Raw genomic sequence first — 25,980 nt, forward strand, 5'->3', positions numbered from 1 at the left:
ACTCTTAATGATAGATAACATGCCATTAATTATTCACAGGACTGAACAACCTCATTAAAAGCTTTCTTCCCTTTTTTCATGTTCTATCTTCATCTACCGGTTCTGACTAATCTCTTGTTTGCTGCATAAAAGAGCCTCCTGCTGGCAGGATTCAAAGTTTTGTTATTCACCAGATTTCTTTTGATTAATTCTGTTCCTGCTTTTGAGGCAAACTGACATGCTAAGCAATTACTTCAGTCTTTCAGGAGTCCTGGGAAGATAAATCCTCTGCTCAAGAAAGGATGGAATATCTGGTCTGGCATTCCTAGTCTCTGTAAATACCATAGAAGACTAATATGTCTTGAATTTAGCAAAGCAGCTCGCCTGGACTCAGAACTCTTCAAGAGCTGAGTCTGAGGGGTGACTGGTAAAGCAGTCAGAGCTTTCCTAATATGTTAGATTTCCAGGCTGCTTTGAGAGACAGACCCTGAGAAGAGCAAATGGAACAAAATCCTCCAGAATCTGTGACTGGGCCAGAGGAAAAGGCCTGAACACTGGTAATCACCCACTTGTGGGGCCTCCCTCTTGGCCTTTTCCCAGCAGAAGGTTCTACCTTTATAAAAAACAAAACAGACAAAAGCATAATAATGTTTTCAGCTCTTACATTTGCTGGGCAATGTGACATACACCAAACCTGACCAAGGTGACCTCTGTATAATGTTTTTGAGACAAATAGCAGAAAAGGAGAAGGCTGGGGCCAGAAGACAGTTGAGGAGTAAACATCTGCTGAACGACACTGGCTGTCATTGTTTGGCAATGATGGAAGAAAAACACCAGAAGGAAGCTGCTGAGGAAGCAAGCAGTAGCAGCACAGGAAGGCTAGGAGGTGAGTGAGGACTAAAACCACAATGACTGTTTTGTCCAACAGTGACAATTAAAGCTGAGCTGAATTAGGGGCAACTTTCACTGTTTATCTTTAAGCTGAAAGAACTCTCCCTGCAGCAATGCTTTGAGAAGGGCCAGCCAGTTCTTGCCTGTAAAAGAAAATAAACCATTTACTCTTCCCATTTGTCCAGATACTGTAGTCTCTTTCTTGCTTCCTTGAGGTTTCATCTGTGGCAGTGGTCCCACAGCCTTCTCCTGGGATAACAGGAGAAAATAATTTAAGCAAGATGATCCCTGGAACAACCTAGAAATTCTCATTGTAATGTGCCTCAGACTGCATTGCACCAGCAATAGCACCACTAGCTATCTGGTTGTTTGCTTTTCCAGCTGTGAAGTGCATTGGAAGAGGGCAGCAATAACCCTACACTTTTGCTTTTGGGGCTGGAGAAATGAGTGTGTTCCAGGACCCTGGCCATAGTGCTTGGAACAGGGAGAGAAAAGTCCTTGGTCTTTTCTGTTTTATCTAATCACTGGTTCAGAAACAGAGAGTGATGACACCTCAAAGTCTCCAGACTGGAATTGAGAACTGCTAGTTCCCATCATGCTATTTCCTGGCCTGAACAGTCATGGCCTTCCACATTAGACACCCCTCTGAAGCCAGTGGCTGAGATGCCCCAGGTTGCACATACTCCTGTTTTCCTGAAGAGCAATAAGATTTACCACAGAAGACCTCAGCTTCTGTTGTTCTTCATCAGTGAGCTGCTTCTAAGGGCTGCCTGCAAATCCCATCAGGCTAAAGCCACAGCATCCTCAGGCTGCCTCCTAGGATGCTGTGCTCTCGCCTCTGGCTGGTTCTTTGGGCTTCCCTTGTTCCTCGTTGGGCCCACATTCAGTGTAGATGAGCTGGGCTTCAGACTGGGGTTCACTGGCCTTTTGTTGCTCGTGATGGCACTTCCCCCAGTTTCCAGATTGACAATTCATCAGGTTCTTCTATGGGCTGGGAAAGAAAACTTGTCTACTCTTTCTTTCTATATCTTGTTACAGATTCTCTTCTACCTGCAAGGCTGAAACAGTGAGAGAGGATCAGGCATGACAGCTTGCTGCTGTTGTTATCAGCTAGAAAAGTCTGAGACACAGCAGACATTATTGAACCATTCTTTTACATGGCTCATTCTTCATCTTTCTAAGGCTTTGGGCCAAAGAACCTGATTGTTTCAGGTGCCAGAGCATGTGGTGCCTGCATCTACTTATTTCCTCTTCTGCTCTCTTTGGAGGCTTCCTTTGCCTGAGGAGGAAGTAGGTGGGAGACAAAGTAGTGGCAATGATTTATAAATGCCCCACTCAAAGGTAAAGCTTCATATGGAATACCTTTATCATCAGATGCTGAAGCTAAACCTAAACCTCAAATCCACAGCAAACACAGCTTTATATCAGGATGCCTGAGAGCAAGTATCAGGGTTTAGGAAATGAGTTTAGTTCTAGAGCTGCACCTAGAGCATTTCTGCCTAATCACTGACTGAACAGGTGCTGTCTGGAGTGATGGCCTGACCCCATTCCAGAATGCCTGGCCTCTGCTCTTGTACATGGCTCACTGTTTCCTACAGGACACAAGAAATCACCCAGGCCTGGCTTTTGCTTGGATCCTAAACACTGTGTTTGCCTACTCCAAGTTTTGCATCAATGGACTTGCCAGCCAGCCTCCTCCCTGTCCCCAAGCCCTGCATAGTGCCTACTGTGGTTGAAGAGAGCCCTGATCTGACTAGCTTGCTCCAAGAAATAACCAAGATCATGAGCTGTTGAGGGTACATAGGAAACCAATGGCTTTCCTGGCTTCTGCTTGAGGTTTCTCCTCTGGCCTTATCTGCCAGAGAAGGTGGCAGTCTGAACCTTTACACCCTCACATCCTGAAGCAGGAAGAGATGGGAAGAGACCTTGACCAGCTGGCACCTGAATCCCAGGCACATTAAGAGAGATGAGGGTCATTGTTTAAGACCAGGCTGGACAAGGCTCTGGCCAGCCTGCTCTAGTGTTGGGTGTCCCTGCCCATGGCAGGGGGGTTGGAACTAGGTGATCCTTGTGGTCCCTTCCAAGCCTGACTGATACTATGATAGGTCTTGTGTGGAGTAAATTCTAGCCAAGGATTTGAGTTCACCTCAAGCAGTTTGATGAGCTGCTTGAAAAAGGTACTTGCAGCCTCCCAGACCTTATAGTTTGTTTCCTTCTTGCTCAGCAGGGAGAGCTCAGGAAGCTGAGAGGGGCTGAAGGAACTGAAACTGGCCAGGCAGAGACCAGCAGTACCGGCTGAATCCTTTCCTCAGTTCTTGCTACAAAATAAATAGCTGACAGCGCCACTGGGAAGGCAACACCACTGCTCGTTCAGGCAAGCAGAAGCACACAGGCGAACAAAGCATTTCTGCCTCCTGCACAAAGCCACTGCTACCTTCTCATCTAGATGTTGCAGGGCTGATCTGCCTTGCCTGGAGAAACTCTTCTATTTCCACCTGAGAAATGTCTTTTGCAGCTCTTTGCTCTACCCAGTCTGCTACTCCTTTCTCACTTGTGAAAGGAAAGAACAGCATGCTTAAACAGCTCTTTGTTCCACCAGTCTTGAGTGCTACTGGGTCCCCCAAGTCCCTCCAGCAGGCTCTACCTGAGGCAGTAAAGGCAGGATGCAAGTAAGAGCACAGCTTCACCACATGAGAGTGCAACTATTTTCTTCAAAATAATGCTGGAGGGCAGAAGCTGGGAACAGTTCCAGTTCATGCATGAGCAACCCTACCTAGTGAACTCCCTGGATATCCCCTTGTGCATGCTGTTGGGACACAGCTCACAGGTGCTGCTGCACACTCAGCCTTTCAAACAAAACCTCTGATCAGAGGGCAACAGAAAGACCATAGCTCAGGTCTCTGAGTTCAGGCTGCATCTGGAGAGAAGACAGTAAGGAAAAGAAGTTTCTCTGTACTTGCAAGCTGCACACAGTTGCCACTAAGTCCCTGAGAGACAAGTATGAAACACTGATGCAGTCTGTTTCAGAGAAGAGCTGTGCTTCATAGAGTGCTACCAGAGCTTTGTAGTTTCATCAGATGTTTAAGTTCCAAAAATGAGAGGGCCTTAACTGAAAGTGACAATAAATATTCTGCCCACTGCTCCAGCAGTATTTCTCATGTCTACCTTTACTGGCCAGTATGTGGGCTCGAATGGCCTTGTGCTGGTTTTGGCATTTGGGGCTGGCTGAAACAGGAGAGTGCCACTGAAGTGCTTCTAATCAAAGAGGTGCCAGGCCTAAATCATCCCAGCTCATGCTGCACACATCTGCTGCTGTATCTGCCTCGCATGTTGCAAGGTGGCTTCAAGCCTCCTATCCTGAGCCTCCCCTCAGCTGCCTGTGGAAAGAGAACACACATCACTACAGGAATGGACAAGTGTGAAAGAGCTATCCTAGACAGGGCCCTGAGAAGAGATTAAGATTGCTCTGACAACACAGCTTCTGCCTATGGGTCTCAGTGAAGTGGAGGCTCTGGTTCTGTATCTCATGGAATTCAGGTCCTAATGCTAATGTCTGGAAAAGAGTTCCAGAGGAAACTACCACATCCTTCAAAAGGAACATACAGGCTATTTCCCATTTAATCCACAGTGATGTCAACATGAGGAACAAGATGATGTGGTGGTGTAGGTATTGTCAAAGCAAAGAGCAGATGTAGTTCTGTCTGGGGGAGGCTGTGCTGGTAGGAGAGCTGGGGCTTTGCATTTTCTTGGATTGTATTACCAGCCTATCTCCTTGGCCACCTCAAGCTGGACTTTCAGAATCTGAAAATGTCACTGGCAGATGGAGCAAGAAGAATTCCAGCCTTCACTTCAGATTCTAATCGAGCATACAGTCATGACAGACACTGAAGCCATTGCTCTTATTGCTACAGCCTTTCTCACAAGTTCACTGTAACAGCAACCCATATCCAATCCAAATGTCACATGCCACTATTCAAGTGGGAGCAGCTGCAGTGTACAGAATTCGTTTTTCCCCAGATGCAAAGAAAGTCACTTCCTGCACAATGATTGTTTGCTAAATCTTGCAAGACTGACACACTCCACAATGTCTTTCACATAGCTGGCAGGCTTCGTGCAGACAAGCCTACAGACACTGCCAGGAGACAGCAGTGTCTTTGTATCTCTCTCTTCCACCTTCCCATCACCCACCAAAGGCTCACGCTTGAAGCCTGGTGTGAAGAGAAACAAAACACAAGCAAAGCTACACAAACCTCAGTCCTCAGGGCTTTTGTGAGCTTCATGTGACCCAATGCACGATGCATACAACCCAAAAGCACCAACTGCAATGCCACTTCCAATTTCTCAACAGCAGCTTTCCATTTATGTATATAAACCCTCAAACCAATACTGACTCCCATTGTGTATAACAAAAACAAGAACAAAGTATTCCAGGGTCACTGCACTCCCTGCTGGGAGCAGAGGGAGCAGGGCTCAACTCCTGTACACTGTTCACAAGAGCATGTGATCTAAAAACTCCATCCCAATGCTTGTGGGCCTTACACAGTATCACACACACAGTATCACACAGTATTGCCAAGGTTGGAAGAGACCTCGAGGATCATCGAGTCCAACCTGTCACCACAGACCTCATGGCTAGAGTAGGGAGGACACTACTGCCCACTGCAGGCTTGAACTCACAACCTTCAGTTCTTTTGCTCTCTACAGCTATCTGAAAGGAGGTTGTAGTAAGGCTGGTGTTGGTCTCTTCCCTCAAGTAACTAGTGATAGGATGAGAGGAAATAGGCTTAAATTGTGCTAGGGGAAGTTTAGAGTGGAGATTAGGAAAAAAAGTCTTTACTGAAGGAGTAGTGAGGCACTGGAACAGGCTGCCCAGGGAGGTGGTGTTCAAGACACTTCAGGATATAGTTTAGAGGTCATGGTAGTGGGGTTATGGTTGGACTCAATCTTAAAGGTCTCTTCCAACCTGAATTTAGGTGCTAAGTGGTACAAAGCCAGTTTTTCTACCATAGCAAATTCTCAGGACAAAAAAGCTGCTCCCAGGTGTAATGTAGTTGCAGTGTAACACAGGGTATTGATTAGTCTTCTTCAGGTGCTTTTCCCTTTCTGCAGACTACAGAGAAAGGCCTTGAGGATGAGCCTGCTGACTCAGGCAGGTAAATTGAACTGCAGAACCCCTTTCCTTTTGTTTCCTCAGGGAAGCTACATTTTAGGCTATGTCCCTAGGAAAAATACAATATGACAGAGGGATACTTGAGTACCCCCAAACTGTGTGCATGATTCACAGAGAATGCTGCCAGAAAATGTCTAGCTGCAGTGCACACATACAAAAAATACAGAGCTCTCAAAGTGGTTTTCAAAGCATAATAGGAGTGTGATTATAAGAGACCTTTCATTACAGTCTTAACTCTGCTGCTGTCTCTATAATAATGGGAAAAAAATAATCCACAAAGCACAACTCCCACTTGGTAGCACAGCACCATTGTTCTACTGTCATGTGTGACAAAGCAAACCCAGGGTAACTTCACTGACATGAGCATGGTCATTCACCAGGCCCTCCAGTAAAAGAGAGAGGGGAAAATTTGGCCCAAGCCCTGCATCAAGTAGAGGCTGATAAAAGACTTTGTTAGACAAGACTTCTAAAGAAGGGGACTGAAGCAGCCAGGCAGAGAGAAGCCTTTCATTCCAATAGCTGTAGCCTTATCAGAAATGACTTTCACCTTCTGAGAAATCAGATGCTCACAGCTTTTTAGATCACACAGCAGATCAAGAAACACCAGAGTTTGTCACAGATCCCCGTGGACTGTTTACCAGAAAAGCAGGGTGGAATATCTCCCTTGGGAAAGGGCAGTTAGAGCAAGACTCTGAAAACTGCACCTTCTTTGCCAGATCTTTCTGTGAAATGAGGAGCTTGGGAGCTACTAAATGAAGCTTGTGGCAACAGCAGGTGATTTACAAGACTTTGGCAGTTACATCTATAAAACATAAATAACCTCTCTAGGTGATTTCCATTATTACTAGGAGTGACTAGGACTAAGCCTTCATTGGTCTCATGCTTACAAATGTCTCCTAGTTACTTGCCTGTTTGGGTTTTTTTCCTAATGAGCAATCTATTGCCATTTGTTCTTGCAGCACCAGAGTTCTCTAGCAGTCTCTCCCCCACTGTTAAAACCCACTCTACCAGATAGCCATATTCATCTGATATCCTCCATCCTGCCAGCTGCACCAGCCAGCATGTTCCAGTTGCTTGGGGTGTGGTCATACATACCTCTGGATCATTTTGGTTGTGATTTACAACCTTTCCAATCTGAGCTCAACACTTCTGAATGTAGTAAGATTCTTAATCTCAAAACTATCTTCAGTGAGGTCAACTGGACTAACCTAACCTCTCACTTACCTGAGAAGCATGGGCCGAGCCAAAGTTCAGCGGGAGAAATTCGAGTCCCTGTGTAACATTCAAAGCACAAGCTTCCAAACCAATTCAACCAACAAGGTATTGCACCATCTCCCTCATATCCCAACTGATGAAACACCCAGTTCAGAGGAGAGACATGTGGGTTTCCATAATTCACATCAGTGCCAGGGACCAGCTCAAGGCCTGAACAGGAACTTCTGTAGCTCTATCTACAGAGTTACATTGCTGACCTATAGAACTCTCTGTGTAAGCCTAATGAAAGGGCCTTTGTGTGTTTCAGCTCCCCACTCACAAAAGGCCAAGTCTTGAGGTCACTGCCTGAGGTCCTGGAAGCACTTTCTAGCATGTGCCCCAAAGGTATCAAGCCAGACTAACAACGCTCAGTACCTCTGTGGAGATTATAGCCTCCCTAGCAGTAAGAGCCCAATTCTTCCTTAGAGAATTTTCTCAGAGACCCAAATGTTTGCTAAAAGACTCTCTCTCTCTTACAGTCTCCATCCATTTTCCCAAAAAGCAGGCACTGCAGGGTTTAATCAGTGGAGAAATACACCCAACAGTATTTACAGGGGGAAAAAAAGGATAAGGAGAAATCTGTGGTTACTAAAATAGAGTTAGAAATCACAGATGTCTCTTATTTCAGATATCAAGCCTCAGTCCTCTGCAGAATCAGTGCCTTGCTCAGCCCAGCTGCTGCCATCTGCAAAGCACTGTCCACTTATGCAAAAGCAGGAAATGGTGAAGACAGGCACTCGACACCTGACATGGGGACACAAGGCAGCAAATTTTGTGCCTTAGCCTACTTCCACGCAGCCTTTCTCAATTACCAAGATACAATTTATAACTCTCTGTGTGCCAGCAAGCCCCAGAGCCTTGCAGCTTGCTAGTGCAGTAGGAAAGGAACAAGATTACCTGTTGAGAAGGTGGGCAGCACCACTTGACCCGACCCCAGCAGACCTAGCAATGGAGACTGGAAAGAACAACAGAGGCATCCCTGACACCTCTTCTGCACTGGAGAGCAGCAGCTAACCGAAGTCTCTGCATACATTCATTTCAGGAGCCTTACCGAGCAGAACGCTATGTATTGTGCTCCCAGTTAGTGATATGGAAAGCAGCATGAGCACTGCCAGCGATCTCCTCCTGATGGCAGTCCTGAGCAGTGACAGCAAGTGAAACCGAGTTAGCTTCGAGCTGCCTGTAATCTCGCTCTGAACTAGCAGCAACCAAAAACTTCTGCCAGGCAGCTTGTACCACTGCTCTGCTAGACTAAGAATAAGGCCAGTTTCCCTCTACAAACCCTAGAAAGAATCGTGCTGACCCCGTTTCATGAAAGGCAAAATAAACAAAACACTCCCCACCCCCACCCCAAACACACAGCCCCAGGCAGGCTTGTATTGACAACCTGGTTATTACCCCCAGTGCAGAATGCGCTCGGGGCATTTGCTATAAGCCACAAATACAAATAGGAAGCTGCCTTCAGTCGAGCATAAATGTACTTAGAAAGGAGATGCTGCACGGCCCTGAGTCAGGTATTCTGTATTAATTATGTGAACAGCCATTAGAGCTGGCAAAAGTTCCCAGAGGTATTTTGCAAAGGAGAATCAGACTTCTCCTGTGACTGACTTGGTGTATTTAAGACACATGCTGCATGTGTTGGCACATCACCATTAGCAAACCCAGAGAATTCAAACATCTCAGTCTGTGGCTGTGTACAAGCCATTACACTACCTTAGAAACAGCCTGAGACTCCTCTTTAGGTCAAGTAGTAAAATGCTGACCCTGACAGTACCATTAAAAAATAATAATTAAACAGTCTTCAGTTTATTCAATGTCATAACCCCCCATATAAAAGACTTATAATCACTTGAGTTCCTCAGTAAGTTTTGAAAAGCAGCAGTAAGTATCAGAGTATCACTAAGGTTGGAAGAGACCTCGAGGATCATCGACTCCAACCTGTCACCACAGACCTCATGACTAGACCATGGCACCAAGTGCCACATCCAATCCCCTCTTGAACACCTCCAGGGATGGTGCCTCTGCCACCTCCCTGGGCAGCCCATTCCAATGACTAATGACTCTCTTGGTGAAGAACTTTCTCCTCACCTCCAGCCTAAGCCTCCCCTGGCACAGCTTGAGACTGTGTCCTCTTGTTCTGGTGCTGGTTGCCTGGGAGAAGAGACCAACCCCCACCTGGCTACAGCCTCCCTTCAGGTAGTTGTAGAGGGCAATGAGGTCACCCCTGAGCCTCCTCTTCTCCAGGCTAAACAATCCCAGCTCCCTCAGCCTCTCCTCATAGGGCTTGTGCTCAAGGCCTCTCAAGTAAGGCACCTAAATCACTTACTATGACCTGGAAGATATTGGTCCCAACCTTCTTAACACAGAAATGGTGATGTCCTGGTGAGAGATTTACATGAGGGCTCTGGAAACATGCCCAGTTCTTGGGGCTGCCATGAGCTGACCTCAGGAAAGGCACAAACCAGGTAACATCTTGCTTATTTAGACAAGGTTTTCTTTGGGAAGAGAAACATTCCCCACTGTGCAATTCCACAAAGTGGCTCAAGGCTTTATTTGGAGCTCCTAACTGCTAAACAAAACAAAATCAACATGAAATGCTAAGATAACCCTTTGAGCACTCCTACAACAACATCTAATCCAGAAATTATAATAAAAGTGTGTCCAAATTCAAGTACCTGAGAATTATTACCTAGTAAATCTAAATGCTTAAATACATCTAAGCTAATCCCTCCATAATTCTCCTGTATACACAGTACTGCAGCATGGGGAAATAGACACCAAAAATAAATAAAATGGAAAAACATCTTAAAAGAAAACCCAACAAAAAGCATTGCTAGAGGCAAAGATGCACCCAGGCTACACAAACAGTAGAATCACAACGACCAGGTCAGAGCTTGAATTGTTATGCTTCATATAAAATGAAGTAATCTGCATTTCACCCAAATCCCTCCTGACAAAGAAGCCCTGCACTTGATTCCACAACACTAAACCAGAGATGCCCACAAGTACTAAAGAACATTATCAATATCGTGGACATTAAGCTTCAAGTCAGGAAATGACAGGTATAAAATTGGCACATGGAGTCCTATTTAATTTTTATTAGGCATATATTGGAGGACAGTGTCTTTGATTTGATATCCACACTTCATAATTTCATTAGCATTTAAGGCCAAGAGCAATAATTCGATCCTTCTGTATATGAATGGCTGCCATTTCATCGCTATCATTGGACTCAGCCCAACACTTTTATACTTCACCGAAGCATGGGCCCCAGACAAATCACATGTGCTTCATTTACAGATGTCATGGGATAGAGACTGCACCACTATCCTCAGGCACGTGAGCCAGTGGCTAATCCCCTTTACAAAGGGTGCCTAATTTACAATTTGATTCCTGTGCTTTCAGATGGCAGGCACTGCTTCTTATCAGACTGTTCTCAGATAAGCCCCCAGCCTACCTGTTCCCCGCCTCCCCTGCTCAGCGATACTTCTATGCCTTTATCAGGTCCACTCACACTATTCTTCAAAAACATTAAATAGACTGAGCTCCTTAAGTCTCACATTGTACAGCTGGGTTGGGGTTTTTTAATTAAATAATTACCCCCACACACACATCTTGGTGCCCCTCTCTCCCTCTTCAGCTATCAAGATCTGTTAAGGCAGCCCCCAAACTTGCATGCCCTCCTTCAGTAGCTGCCTTGACTCCCACCAAACCAGAAATAAAACTAATTCCTCTTTTCTACTCCTGTGGTTTAACAGCCAAGGATCACAAGAGCCCTTTAAAAAACACAAAGCTTTTTTTCCTGCTGCAACATTCCCATTCATTTCACAAGCTGTCTCTTCTATCTAGTAAACATGGCTGTTTCTCTTTACCTTTTTGGCCAGCTCTTAACTTTCTGTACAGCCCTTTTTCAGAAGGTAAAATTATCTGGTTCTCCCTGGACTTCACAACAGCTGTCCTTACCACACCATTTACTGCTTTGCTAACATGAATTAACCAACAAGTTCCCTGCCACCCTGTGCTGTGATGGTAGTTGTGTGTCTTGGGAATGAAGATCAGTACCTTTGATATCAACATCTCAACAAGATGTTGCCAGCAAAACAGTTTTGCCACATGCTCACTCCATCCACCTAGGTATGTGAGGATACCATCAAAACTGCCTTTGGGCAGAGTGGTAGATCTGTGCTCCCTGTTCCCTCTATCCCTGCATTCAATTCCCAAGATTTCTTCCTCTGGGCAGCCTTGATACCAAGAGATGAGCTGCAAGTTGAGTTGCTTGTTTTCAGTGTACATCAAATCAGTAGTCCTGTGCTAAGCAGAGACCTGGATCCTGGTTGTCAAACAGAACAGGACTGCCTTGACATTCACATGCTCTGGAGACAGAAGCAGGATAGACAGAGAAGGCCAAGGGCTGAAGACTGCTAATGACTGCACACCTTCTGATGACATTTTTCTCAGAGGTCCGATGAACAAGCAGCAAGTGTGATCTGGAACAACCATCAGAGAAACAGAAGCAGCCAGATCTAGACAGTCCTTCCAATTCCCTCTCCTTAGATAGAAGGTGATCAATGTAGCAAGGTTTTCACTCAAGTGACTTGCTGAGAAAGTTTTCTGTTTGCAGTAAGACCTGACCTACCCAGGAGTTAGCTTGTGCCTCCAAGACAGTTACTAGTTTCCTTTAGCAAACATTCAGATTTCACCACAATGCAGTGAAAGTCTCTGCCTACATTCCTAGTCCTTATCTTCACTCTTTCAGAAACCAGACTGGTCACTGTGGCACAGTGCAATATACTTAGGCTAGCACCAGCTGTAGAGCCATTTGTGTAAAATCCCTTTCCGCTAGCCAGGTGCATATGGAAAGCTTCATTCACAGCTATCCTGATCTTGTCAGAACTCTTGTACACAAACCTGTATCTCCTAAATGCAATGAAAGCTAGTTTCATAGTAATTGTTCTATACATGCCCGTTACTCAGGCTGTATTAATGAATATTTTAACTGGAGATTCAACTGATGTGTGATTTCCACAAGATATGAAATCACTTTGCCATGCTTTATTATTGTAATGGAAGTGTATTCTACAGTATTATATTCTTTCATATTATGCTCAACAGTGATGTGAACTCTCTGGATGAGGCAGGGTTACAAAATCTCACCTTGAGAGAGTTGTGAACTTGCTGGAAGGCCTCCAAAGCTTGGAGAATTAGAAAACATGACCTATGAGACAAGATTCAGGAACTGGTTTGTTAAAGCTAGAGATAGGTGACCAGAAAGCACATGACAATGGGCCTTAGATACACTGAATAGAGCAGCATCTAGGAAAGCACTAGTGATAGAATAAGAAATCAGTTTGAATACAGAAGAGAAAATTAGGCTGAATATTAAGGAGGCTCTAATGACTTAATGATCAGGGCAGCAAAGCACTGGAATAAGCTACAAGTTTGTGCAGCCCTCTGTCCATGGAGATGCTAAAAGTGGGTCACATGTACTAGGATTGACATGGATGGTAATCAGGCTCCTTCTAGAAATAAAGCATGTGGCAACTTCCCAGGCTGTCTCCCAGCTCTCTTTTCTGTGAAGTTATTCACTAGGCCACAGTTAAGTATACCCACACAGAACTCTGTCTATGAATAAAGACCAGAAGAGCTGATTCAGAGGGACTAGAATTATTTTCTACTTGTTCTCCATGGCCACAGCATCTCCTGAAGTGACTGGGTATTACTTTAGAGTCTTTGGAATCCAGCTGGCTGTACTGCTACAAACCTTATGATTCACATGGGGGAAGCTAAAGGATATTTCACTATTTCAAGCCCAAAATATCATAATTTAATTAGCAGAGGTGGTAGAATTCAGATCTTGCAATGGGAAGGATGAATCCTGGTAAAGCAACACTATAAACACTCAGCTGGTGAGAAGGCTGACCCTTTTCTACCTTCATAGCAGGAGACAGTTACTGTTCTGACAATGTGCAGACAAGGAAGGCGGGACAACTAAGAAGTGAAGAGGGAACAGCTTTGCTGCAGACAAGAAAGGTGCAGCTAGGATTAGAAAGTATTCACACCCTACTTAATAAAGCCATGTGGAGACACCAAGCTGTGTGCTGCAGCAGACACGCTGGAGGGAAGGGAGGCCATCCAGTGGGACCTTGACAGGCTGGAGAGGTGGGCACAAGCCAACCTCATGAGGTTCAACAAGACCAAGTGCAGGGTCCTGCATCTGGGTCGAGGCAATCCCAGGCACAAATCCAGGCTGGGCAGTGACTGGCTGGACAGCAGCCCTGAGGAGAGAGACTTGGGGGTGCTGGTGGACAAGAAGCTCAACATGAGCTCTCAATGTGCACTTGCAGCCCACAAAGCCAATCAGATCCTGGGCTGCATCAGGAGAAGTGTGGCCAGCAGGGCAAGGGAGGTGATTCTCCCCCTCTACTCAGCTGAGACCCCACCTGGAATACTGCCTCCAATTCTGGAGCCACTATTACAAGAGGGATATGGATGTGCTGGAACATGTCCAGAGAAGGGCCACAAGCACCTCTCCTATGAGGACAGACTGAAGGAGTTGGGGCTGTTCAATCTGGAGGAGAGAAGGCTCCGAGGTGACCTAATTGTGGCCTTGGAGTGTTTAAAAGTAGTGCAGTAGCTTATGAAGAAATACTTACAGCTGCCCAAACATGCTTTGCTAGCATGAGGTTTTTACTAGCATCCCAGCTGGAAAGGCTGAATTTTTCTAGGAGACATGCAGCATAAGAGACAAATCTGCCTGTCCTCTGTATCTGAGTATGGCCATTCTGAAGACTGCAATATATATCTCTTGTAGCAATTGTGTCCTTACAGTGTTCCTACAGTAAGTTATCAGGTGGACTAGAGGCTGATGTGTCCCCACAGAAGAATCAGAAGTGTGTCCCAGACACTATCAAGTAGGTTCAGGCTAAGGGAGCAACAATAGCAGGATATACCATGCTCTCTTCCCTGGTTTTACACCGTGTATCTCATGTGCAGCTTCAAGATACCATTACTTAGTCCTTCTAGGTCTTAAGAGTGAAAGGGTGGAAAAGGGAAGCTCAAACTTCCTTCTAAATACTGGCAGATCTTTCATCAGGCTGAAGAGCTGACACAGCCAGGCTGTTTAGAGAGACACCTGCAAAGAATCACCAAGCATACTGATGGGTTAGCTGCAGAGCCAGTGCCAGGCTTAGCACACAGGTACAGCCCACAGGCCATGCCCCTGGCAAGGTGGCTGCTGCCTCCTGCTGCTGTCATTTCCATTCAATCTTATAACAATCAATTGAGCTTCAAAAGAAAGTGTTCCCTTCCCCTGAGCAGGACCACAAGCAAATTAACCGCAGACCTAATACTCAAGGACCTAGAGCTCATTGGTATTGAAAAGCAATCACTGAGGTGTGAGACAGCCTTAGTAAAGCCAAATGACTAGGTTATGAAGATGCCAGGGGGACGAGGAAGCCATTGGTCTCAGTATTAACACTGTGGGGGGCAGAACACATGAGGTAAGAGACGAATGATCTCAGTAGAGCCCTAGCCCTTCCGGCACAGGTATGAGAAAGGACAGCCCCAAGTCCCTGAACTTGTGCTGTCCATGCCCAAGACAACTTGCAACAGAAAACTGCAGGGTGCAGTATATGATCTGTATGTCTCCTGTTCTTATATCCCTTTATTTTACTGTCCCTTGAGGAAAGCTACATTAACACAACTAGAAAGGAACAGAATTTTCCTTACTTTGTCAAAAGGCTACAGGGAGCAATCAGGGAAGAAAGAAGAACATATAAGCGAAATACAAGTGTCTGCAGCATTGCTCACACTCTTTTATGAGGCAAACCCCAAATCCTGGAGAGAAATCAGGAATGCTTCCGTCGACTTCAGAGACGCTTTTTAAAACCTTCCATGGACGTTTTCTGTGTCACCACACAGTGGCACTGTCCCCACACATTTCCCAGAGGTAAAGCGGCAGGGATTTTTGCCCCATTATCAAGATACCCGTGAGCACAGATGTCACTGAGCTGACAAGGCTTTCAGAAACCACCGGAAACAGAAACATGCAACTTGAAGCCCGCAGAAATGGCCAGATACCTGCCTTGACAGCACAAGTACTAGCTTATAATAAGTTATTATCAACCAAGCAGCAAAAAAAATCAGATTTTAAAGTTGCTGGTAAATCTATTCTTAGGACTCTTTTGTTTGGTTAGTTCATAATGTTTCCTCCCACCCTTTCTCTGCACACTTCACTTACACTTCACCATTTGGGCTTCTCCATTTTGAGATCTCAGGTACTTAATGCCACTTCTTTCTTCCTTAACTCTGGCAAATCACTTATTCACCATGGCTCACCCCAGAGAAAAAGTCCCCAATGACTCCCAGGCAAATACATATCCACCAAAACCTCTCTCTGCTAGACACACTCCCATGCAGACGTAGCGAAGGTCAGAACAATGGTGTGTTGATAGGACTGTGGCAGAGAAACAAAGAGATAAGGGGAAATGAAAGTAGGGATGAGTTGGAAGAGAGTCAGTCCCACAGGCTTTTCTGATCAATCTTGATTTTTTACTTCAAGTGCAACATGTCCAGGGAGGAACACCAGCCTGAAATTTGATGACCTAAGCTTTACACACACCTTGCAAAGAGACAAGTATCAGAGCTGATCTCTGTAACAGTGCACACAAAAGACAGGAAGACTGCATGATGTGAAAAGCCTTGCTCTGGTCTGAGTGACCTTTGGAGAGAACCTTGTGCTACTGCAGGCAGGAGCTGGGCTGCTGGTAGTAAAATCTGTCCACCCCAACACTTTCACCAAGTTCCTTAAGCCACAGATGGATTGTTTGGGATTTGCAGGTAGAGACTCAGGTATATTTAGTCCCCAGTAAGATAGACTAAAGCCGAGTATGCAGCTGCTTTGAAGTACACCTTGAGCTCTGTCCTTCCAACCTCCACCTCTGCACTCTCCCACTCTTATGAAAGGTCTTGTGCTGCAATGCCAGACCTGGCAAAGGTGAATCCATAAAGAATGGTGAAAACACTCCAAAACAAAGTAGAAAGGGAAGAGGGGTCTCCAGAAAGGGTCCTACCAATTTCCAGCTCTTTCTGGTCAGTCTCCACCTTTGCAACTGCCAGTTCAGATGAGCTGGGCTAGCTGCCAGTCACCCAAGCAGAAGAATCCCAGATGTCTGCAGACATCAAAAGGCATAAATACCAGTGACAGCAACTCATCTGGGTGAGGAAACTCTCTCCACACCCTAACTTCTATGTGGAGACTGGGCCTGAACAGTGAATCCATGAATTATCACACAGGATTTTAGCCAAGGGGTTTTTGTCTTCCATTTCAAGGAAAAAGTCTGATAGAGGCAGTATTCCTCAGGAGAGGTGAGGCCATTGTACTTAGCAAAAGTCACCTTAGAACATAAGGGGTAAGAACATTCATGATGGTTCAGGACAAGGTTTTCTCTGGAAGCTCCTTGTTCTTGCATATGGGAAGACAATAAACAGTCCCTCTCAGTGCTCCTCTGTCTTTGCTATACTTCAGTCATGTCTGCTCCAAGCCAAAGACAACTTCTCCCTCAGTCTTACAGAAGCCATTCTCAGAATTTCACCATAGTCCTTCAGGATGAACAGAACCAAACCACTTGTGGTCTTCAAGGTGAAAGCACAGCAGGCTTTTTTAAATTAAAAAAGCCAAACAAGGAAAAGCCCCAAAAGCAACACTAAAACCAGAACCAGACACACCTTTCACCCAGAACAGTGCAGTAGTGCTTTCTGGTTTGTTCTTGAATGTTTTCTTATCTTCTAGCATTTGATTTATCTTTCTGCTTAGCTTGACCTGGTGTTTTCACAGATCTATATAACATAACCCCAAGATCTTGCTTTGGAGTGGGCATGGCCATCTCAAAGCCCTTGATGTTACATGCACAGCAAGCATGAGTTTTCTCTGCATGCTTCATTTCACATTTATTCATGTGGAACTTCATCTACCACTTCAGTGGCCAGCTATTCAGTCCCAGAGATTTTCAACAACACTTCAGTGTTGATCATCATCTTCACTATCTTGAATAACAATTTTAAGAGCAAAGTTTGAAATCTCAGTGATCTCCCTATTTTCAATGGTCATTTCCAAGTATGTTCAGCATTACAGATCCCAGCCCCAACCTGTGAAACTCACCTCACAACAACCTTATGTTGGGACAACTTTTCTCCCATGTTCTCCGACCTTGTTTCCTATCTTTGCTAATTATTTATACACCTTGGTACTGTCTCTCCCAGGCAATACCTGCCCAGGCTCCCAGTAAGGTATTTGGTAAGAGGACTTAGTCTTATAGAAATCTAGCATTACCTGTTTCACTCTTCTGCACTTACTTTTCAAAGAACTTCAGGAAGTTTGCCAGACAAACCTCTTGCCTTCACAGAAATCACAGTGACTCTTTCCAGACTGATTGTGTTTCTCATTGTCAAATTTCTTTCCCCTATTGCAGCTTTTACTGGTTTATGTACTATAGAGGCCAGGCTTACAAACCTTTCATTTCCTGGATGCTCCCCAAACCCTTTATAAAATATTGATGTTTTATTTACCCACTTTCCATGCTTCAGGTGCCAAGAAATTTTAAGAGAAATGTTACATGCTGCCTGTGGCAATACAGCTATTCCATCCTTGAGTTCCTCAGACCTCAAGTGAAACCTTCCAGTCCTGGCAATTGGTTAGTGCTTGAGACTGCTCAAGTGCTGGATTCTGGGTCCAAACCACAAACCAGTTTTGCTGTAATTTTATGTTCTGTGACAGGGTGTGGGAGCAAGATAGTGCTATCAACACCCTTAGTAAGCAATCAGGTGAAGGTGCTCAGAATAAAAGGATATCTAGAGAGAGCTGGGTATAAATCCCCACATATCCTCCTACAGAACACCCTCTCACACACTTACCCCTGGGGTAAGAGTTTGGGCCTCCTTACAAATATAGGACTGATCACTGTGCTCAAGAAGTAGCTGAAAAGAAATAGTATTTTCCCAGTATCAGTTTATACCAAGGGCTCATGCTCCTACCATCACAGAGCAGCAGCAGTGACAATAGGGATGTTTTCAAGTAGTTTAATCATCATCCGTTGGACCACATGAAGCATTTTACTAAGCAGGTGGTTATTTTGGAACTGCTGCATATTACTCAGGTGAACACTTCCAGCCCGATCAAAATTGTGACAGATAGTAGAGCCCTGGTGTCTTTGCTAACCACCACATTGAGGTGCTAAGACAAATGGACAAAGGGAATATGTTAAAAAAAAAAAAAAGAGAGAAAAGGAAGAAGAGAGAGGTTGTGTCTGTGAAGCATGGAGGGCTGAAAATAGAGGTATGAAAGACATGTGAGCGGGAAGACTTCTACTTGCATACCAAGGTGGTTGGGGCAGAACTCATGACAACAGACAGAGCTTTACTTGCCTTTCTTATCCCTCCATTACCCCAGATATAGCCACTGTCAGTACAGCTAGCCCTATAGCCAAATAGTACTAAGACAGGTACTTACCTCTAAGATGACATTTCATAAACAGGATGTGAGAGAAGGTTAAAAAGGAAAAAGGCTTCACTGTATTGCAAGCCACAGGATTTCCTGCTGGGAGATCCATGACAAAATAGCTGACACCCCTAGCTCCACTGATCTTGACCACTGTGTCCAGTTCTGGAGCCCCTACTACAAGAAAGATCTGGATATGATGGAATGTGTCCAGAGGAGGGCCATGAAGATGAGCAGAGGGCTAGAGCATCTCTCCTATGGAGACAGACAGAGAGCTGGGGCTATTCAGTTTGGAAAGGAGAAGGCTCCAAGGATGCCTTCCAGTATGTCAAGGAGGCTACAAGAAAGGTGGTAAGGGACTTTTCAGGGTAGTGATAGGACTAGGGGGAATGGAGCAAAACTAGAAGTGGGTAGATTCAGACTGGATGTTAGGAAGAAGTTCTTCTACCAGGCAGGTGGTAGAAGCCCCAGGCTGGATGCGGCTCTGAGCAACCTGATCTAGGTGTCCCTGCCCATGGCAGGGGGGTTGGAACTAGACGATCCTTGAAGTCCTTTTCAACCCTGACTGATACTATCATTGCCCAGGAGCATACAGCTGCTAGAGGACCAAGTCCTTGTTTCACAGTCAAAAAGCTCCAGGATGAGCCTCCTGTGTTACAAGGAACAGGAAGCAAGGGAAGGACATACACCAACTGCATGGCATCTGCGAAGGGATGCACAATAGGCATTAATTCATGCCCCAAAATAGATGATGTTTTTTGGTTGTACTCACGAGTGTTGCAAATTTGGGCACCAGAAGATGGCTGCGATTAGAGTATTTACAGCTTGATTGCAAACCCAGTAAAACCTCCAGACTGCACAAGAGCTTTTTGTCTCAGATTGTGGGCCAGAAAGCTTCAGCCACACACACCTGAGGGCTTGAAAAAGGAACAGACTTGAGAGGCTGCAGCATCAGATAGATAGTCCAGAGACCTGGGCCCAGGGGTTTGCTCTGCCATGTGTTCCTGGTATTCAGGCAGGCTGCTGGCTTTGTCCAGCCACAGGTCTCCAGTGTTTGGTGCCATGCCACCTCTGGGAGAGGGGGATCTGGGCAAGACTCTGCATTCAACTACTCCATGTCCATGCCCCTGCAAGATTTCCCCATCTGCCATCGCCATCCACACTCCCAGTATAAGAATTCTCTGCAAACCTTTCCTTCCTTGGTGGTTTCCACCCTCCCCCCCCACACACACCAGGGGCTCTGGAGACTCTTAATTTTTCCAGAGGAGTCCATTTGCACCCTTTCTCCTCTGACACAATCACATTCCTTTGCCTAACCACACTTTGCTCTTTATGTTTTCTTTTCTAGGGCTTTCGTTTTTTCTCTTACCAAGGACTCTGAATGCCCTGCATTGAATTTGTTTTCATCTCACTGACAGGACTGCAACTGCTTCCTGTGCTGAGAGGGCTGGACCCCTTTCCCTTCTCCTGATCTGAAACAAAATCAGTGGCTTTCTATCCAGAAATCAGTTCTGAATATTGCAGCTGATCAGATGCCGCATCCACTGGTAGATTGTCACAGACAGATAATGCAGAGACAGGTGGTGTCTTAGTCTTTGACCTTGCTTCTCTAATGGCCAGATCAAACATGCCAACAGTGATACGGAAATGAAAATGAAGTATCTGGGCTCCTTGGGAGGCATTCATTAACCAGGTGCTAGGTTTGTCAGTGGCTTAGGGGTTGAAATACAGGCTTTGAGTTTTGATAGCAGTGATGCCATTTCAATTGAGGTAGAATTCAAATGCCAGAGATATCAAAAACGTTCATTAAAAAGGAAAGGGAACTAAGAGAGTAGTCCTGAAGGGAAAAAAAAGAAAGATAATCCATCTGTTTTGAAACATCTCTATTTTGAAACACTATCTCAGTCAAAGCAGGAAACAGTCTTCAGTCTGATATCCAGCTTTGTACCTTGCTGTCCCAGGAAGAAAGGTTGAGGCATGGAGCACAAGGACACATATAAGCTTGCCATGCCCATGGAATGGTTGCAACACAGTGCTGAAATTCAGTATTTCTGGGTTTGGAAAAATCTTGTTCCAGCAATGAGATTGAATAAAAGAAACTAGTTTTGTAGACTGCTTGGAAGTTGAGGAAAGCAGGCAAACATATTTCTCAAAGCAATCTGTTTTTCTTATAATTATCTCCTGTTCCCAGAGAGTTTCCTCCGGGTTTATTACAAAGCCAGTAGCATCTGGCTCTTTGGAATCAAGTTCATCCCTTACTTCTGGAGTATTCACTTGGCTAATCACTGCAGCTTTGAAAGCCTGGTGTCTAGTATTCTGCAGACCACCAGGAGACAAGAATGGCTTGCTTTAAGTACTCTAGCCAGAGAGGTGATCAAAACAGGAAGGAGCAGAGCAGTCCTGACAGGCAGCAGGCAGGCAAGTGGGAGCCCATCTAAAATCTGAAACTCTTCTAAAGGAAATCAGATGGAGATCAGGCTTGGGATTCATCTGCAGCGGAACAATTGGCTTTTCTTATCTGGCCCTCCATTCCTATAGCACACCTGTGACGTGATACCCTCCTCTTCATCTGTCTCTCATTCCAGATCCAAGACCTCCTCCCTCCAGCACAATGCTGCACCATCCCACTGTCTCTCACTGCAACTGCCTGTGCCCATTGGACAGCCACAGCACCAGCCCTTGCTGCAGCTCCTCATTATAGCTCAGAATTTTCCATTGCCCTCTGCAGCCCTCATGGTTATTATCCTCTCATCACCTGGGCAAGGAACTCAATCTTCGCTTTTCTGATTTTCTATTGTCTGTTTATTAGATGGACCCTTTGTGAACTCAGCAGTTCACACTCTCCTGTGGTGCCAAGTGTAAAATTAATATTGACTAAAAAATCTGGGCACTTCTTTCTGGCCAGAGAGGAGACATTTCAAATTAATGGGAACGTTACAGTGTTTCACACCCACTGTCATCTTTCTGAAACCTCCAGCTCTTGCAGCTCATTTCTAATTGCTGACATTAACTCTTAATGGGCCTTGGCTGTTCTGAGTGGGTGGGTGCCTCCCTTGACCAGCCCAGTGCCCACATCTTCCAGGATGGCTGAACACATCCAGCACTTACTGGGTCTTCTCACAGGTAGCAGAATATCCAACAGCTTCCCAGTTCTTCTCACTCCTTCACACAGTTGTCAGGCAGGCAAAGCCATAGGCTCTTCCTCTTTAAAGTTGTCCTGACAACCTCAGGCAGGTGAAGGGTGCTTGGCTGAGTGCTCTGCTGGCACCAGAAGGGAGACAGCCTCAGCACTACTTTCTATCATGCTGCTGGTGAGCTCCCAAGTTGAGCTGGCAGAAACATCTCAGAGGAAAGAGGTCATTCTGTCTTCATGGTCTCAATTCAGTTCTCTGACTGAGAGGTGACTAGCAGTGATGAGGAGACAGTTACTGCCAACTGTGGTAGCTACTGCTGTGAAAGGGTAAATGGCCTATTTTGTTTACAGTTGAGACCACAAGCTTTTTCTTTTTCCCTTCCCCCCCTAAATATCACCAAATAAGCCTTAAAAAAACCATTAACTTTTGCAAGCTGAGAAATTACTAAAGGAGAAATCCTCTATCAGCTGAGCACAGGCTGCAACTCTTGGTGGGGACATCCATGCCAAGAAGTCCAATTCCTGGGTCTCTCTTCAGACATTGCTCTATTTCCACAGAGAAATGTTGATATTTTCTAGCTGGCATCACTAACTCAGAATCACTGCAGAGCTCAGGAGACAGACTGCTTAAACTCAGCACCTCATCACTATGGTACATTTTGAGTGCGTGTCACACCGCCACTGCTGTAAAATGCCACCTCTGTATGGTGTGCATATTCACGTGTGGAGCAAGCCAGCAAAGAGCTGAGCCTTTCAGTCCTGTTCCCTACAGCACACACTCAAGCTGATGTTAGATTTCTTCTAGAGTAACATCTGGTCCCTTTGACTTTGCACAGGACTGGGACAGCTGCTGGGACAGTGTATGCTGCTTGACAAACAAGCACTGCGTCCTGTACCTGCACACAGCTGAGCGCTGCAAACCATGAGACACTGCAGCTGTGCAGAGGAGCTGCAGGGAAACTGAGGCAATGTATTAACCCACTAGAGACAGAGACCTTTCTCTCATTCAAACTCAAGACTTCAGGGGTACTGGCAATCACAGCTTCAGTTGGGTGTATTTCCACAGGCAGTTATGGCTGAGTAATGGATTGAGGTTTTTTAAGTGCCAGGTTCTACACATTGACCACAACAACCCCATGCAGTGCTACAGGCTGGGGTCAGAGCTGCCAGGCAGAAAGGGACCTGGGGGTACTGGTCAATAGTAGGCTGAACACAAGCCAGCAGTGTGCCCAGGTGGCCAAGAAGGCCAATGGCATCCTGGCCTGAATCAGGAATTGTGTAGCCAGCAGGAGCAGGGAAGTCATTCTGCCCTGTACTCAGCACTGGTTAGGCCACACCTTGAGTCCTGTGTCCAGATCTGGGCCCCTCAGTTTAGGAAAGATGTTCAGATGCTGGAATGTGTCCAGAGAAGGGCAACAAAGCTGGGGAGGGGTCTGGAGCACAGCCCTGTGAGGAGAGGCTGAGGGAGCTGGGGTTGCTTAGCCTGGAGAAGAGGAAGCTCAGGGCAGACCTGATTGCTCTCTACAACTACCTGAGGGAAAGTTGCAGCCAGGTGGGGGTTGGTCTCTTCTCCCAGCCAACCAGCACCAGAACAAGAGCACACAGTCTGAAGCTGCACCAGGGGAAATTTAGGCTGGATGTTAGGAAGATGTTCTTCACAGAAGGAGTGATTTACCATTGGAATGGGCTGCCCAGGGAGGTGGTGGAGTCACCATCACTGGAGGTGTTTAGGAAGAGACTGGACAGGGTGCTCGGTGCCATGGTTTAGTTGATGGCGTTGGATGATAGGTTGGACTTGATCTCAAAGGTCTTTTCCAACCTGGTTAATTTTATTTTATTCTATCACTATCAAACCCCCTCAAGGTGGTCAAGAAACAGTCTAGGAAGCAAAAGAAGATTAGAGAGACAGTGAAGATACAGCTATGATCTCAGGCAAAAGAAATCTTGCTCTTGCCTTCCCTGTACACCAACTAACCCTTTATAGCCAAGAACTCTTTGCCAGCCTCTTCAACACAAACCAATTTCACTGGCTTAACACTGTTATCACTAGTACCTCTGTGCACTTGCACAGCAAAGAGAGGACAGCTTAGACTTTCACTTTAATCAGTGTTCCCAACATGAAACATTTAAGAAAGACTGAGCTAACAAACAACTGAATTTTTTCCCCCTATCCTTGTTTTCCTTCTATTAACTGTCCCAGTCCATGTCCTTACAGAAGGCTCCAGCATCACTGTTTTTACTTTCAAAGGGAAGATAATACTGAATAAGCTTTAGTTCTCTAATGAAGTTGGACTGGACAAATAAGAGGCCAGATGTACAAGTCTCTCCTGGTCACATTATGCACATTGCAGACTTCCAACCATGTTATAAACGGAGGAGAGGTACAGTATTAATGCACATACGAGAGAACTGAGGCACAGAGAAGCGTTTGTCACACCACATGCCAGTGGGCAACCACGAACTGACCTCCCACCTCCAGCCATGACAGATAAAACAGAGTTATCTTTTTTAAAATGAAAGGACACATGGTCTCTAATACTTCACCTGTGGCTACTTAAAATAATTAGATCTGGACAGATTAAAGGCAAATGGCAGTTGCTTGGATGAGTGTAGTGTACTATGTGGGGCTACAAAACCAGCCAAAAGTACTTGATTTTCAGATTATACCAGCTGTAAAAAAAAAATATGGATCACAGACTGCTGTCAGGAGAGAACAGTGACTGCTTTCCAAATGAAGAGTCAGATTATGGCAGCTCAGGCACCAACAAAACCACGCACCTGGTAAGCAGGGCAATGTGTAACGAACCGCCTTTTCCAGCACAGCTGAGTTGCAGGTGGACAACTGGAGCTCAAGCACAGCCAGCAGAAGGGTTTGCAGCAGCACAGATACACATCAGATTCTGTCCTTCCCTTCCTACAAAGATGAATAAATTCCAAGTATGTGGTTAGTTCAACTTTCCTCACACCACAGACAACAGTCAAGACCAACAATGACAGGTTTTGAAATCCTCAGCCTGCAGCTCAGAGGAGGATATATAACAGTGAAGACAGAGATAAAAGCCTTCATGCAGCAGGAAAAATTTCACTTTACTCAACCAAAATTAAAAACTTTGTCCTTAAGAAAGTGTTTAAAAATATGGGGGGGAAAAAAAAACATGCACTGCAATCTTTCACGTTAAGATAAACCAATTTAAGGGGCAGATTCTTTTCTTATGGGGTCCCATGCAGTCTGTAAAACCAGTGGTAAAAGATCTGGCAAGGACAGGCGAGTAGCTGTTAGAGCACAGTCCCATGTGGCCTGAGCAAATCAGCCCTGCTGCACACCTGACAAAGGCCTTTCTTTTGCCCTTCAAAACATAAGGAAAGTGGAGTTTTAAGATGACAGACCTGGCCCTTGTGCCAGAAGAATATATATGTCACACTTCACATGAAATATGGGAGTAGCTAAGCACGTGGTGGGCAACTGCAGGCCGCAGCTGAAACATGCAGTTTGCAATGAATTGCAGCTTACGAGACATTGATTTTCCTTCTTCAGATGAAGTCAAAAAAAGGTAAGCAGCTTTGTTCCTGTGCTTGGGGTGACCACAGTTCTATTTAACAGTGTCAACTGAGACTTCACTTGTTTCATTTGCTAACTGATACCTGACTCAGCCTTTTAGGAAGTGACCACAATGGCCATTATTATTGTGCTATTTGGCTAATAAAAATGTAAAAGGCACATTTTTACTTAGGAGTTGTTTGTAACTGTGACTAAGGTAGACTTCTTCAATACCCAGTAAGTAATGATTAAGGCATGTAAGAGCTTAAAGCTCTGGATTTCCATAACCTTTAAAAACAAATTGTTTTCCCTTGCATCGCTGCAGGGCAGAGTAAAGGCAGTTAAGGTGCCTTAATTGCATTTCCACTCCTAGCATGTTTTTAAATCATGCTTGGACTACAATTCCAAGGTTTCTAGGGCCTCAGTGAGAAGGGTGTGGTCTGAACTGAGGAGGGGGGAAAAAAGGAAGGGGGAATCCAACCAGGAAAATTAAGTCTCAGGCAATTAGGGTATGTCTATCA

The 25,980-nt window shown here is 45.3% G+C and overlaps 1 protein-coding gene across 1 annotated transcript in view; it reads right to left on the reverse strand.

The window, feature by feature from the left end:
• Positions 1-24,819, reverse strand: part of HEMK1 (HemK methyltransferase family member 1) — a 79,747-nt gene extending 54,928 nt beyond the window's left edge. The window contains exon 1 of the mRNA XM_068157831.1: positions 24,700-24,819. The gene's annotated coding sequence lies outside the window, so the exon portion shown is untranslated. The remainder of the gene's footprint in view (positions 1-24,699) is intronic.
• Between the last annotated feature and the right edge of the window lie 1,161 nt (positions 24,820-25,980).

Source organism: Melanerpes formicivorus, unplaced genomic scaffold (assembly GCF_026170545.1).
Source record: "Melanerpes formicivorus ecotype bairdi unplaced genomic scaffold, bMelFor1.0.p_v2 SCAF_38, whole genome shotgun sequence".
NCBI classification, from domain to species: Eukaryota; Metazoa; Chordata; class Aves; order Piciformes; family Picidae; genus Melanerpes; species Melanerpes formicivorus.